Here is a 519-nt window from a genome sequence, read left to right on the forward strand (position 1 = left end):
GGCTCCGCCATCCCTGGGATTCTCCAGGCAAGAACACTGGAGTGGGTTGCCATTTCCTTCTCCAACACAGAGCTGGGCTCCTGCAAATGATTAAGCAGTTCCCACTTTCCGTTAACTCCGTGAGGATGAACCTTTCAAATCCAGCCCCCTTCTCGACACACCTCCACATCTCACCCTCACCCTCTCTGGCGGTGCTGTAATTGTTCCCAAGGGCAACCTCTTTTACGCTCAAGGTTCCGCATCTCAGCATCAGCACCACCATCCCCCGTCTGGACGGACGCCGGGCATCCTCTTCAGCCACCCCGGCTCCGTCACTCTCGCCTCCCTACACCGCTGGTTCTACCCGAACGCGCCCACTGCTCCCCACCCCGACTGCCAACACGTTGGTCCAGGCCCCTCAGCCTCTTGCCTGGGAGGCTGCCGTGCCTCCTACCCGTCCTCCCACTTCCTCCCACCCCGTCCTCCCACCCACTCCCTCCTCCCCTCCAGAGCAAGCCAGACCACGTTGCTCCTCTGCGC

General features: G+C 61.5%; 1 long non-coding RNA gene across 1 annotated transcript in view; it reads right to left on the bottom strand.

The window, feature by feature from the left end:
- LOC104994761 overlaps window positions 1-519 on the bottom strand; it is a 32,592-nt gene that overhangs the window by 21,180 nt on the left and 10,893 nt on the right. The window lies entirely within an intron of this gene.

This window comes from Bison bison, unplaced genomic scaffold, assembly GCF_000754665.1.
Source record: "Bison bison bison isolate TAMUID 2011002044 unplaced genomic scaffold, Bison_UMD1.0 scf7180017864266, whole genome shotgun sequence".
NCBI lineage: Eukaryota > Metazoa > Chordata > Mammalia > Artiodactyla > Bovidae > Bison > Bison bison.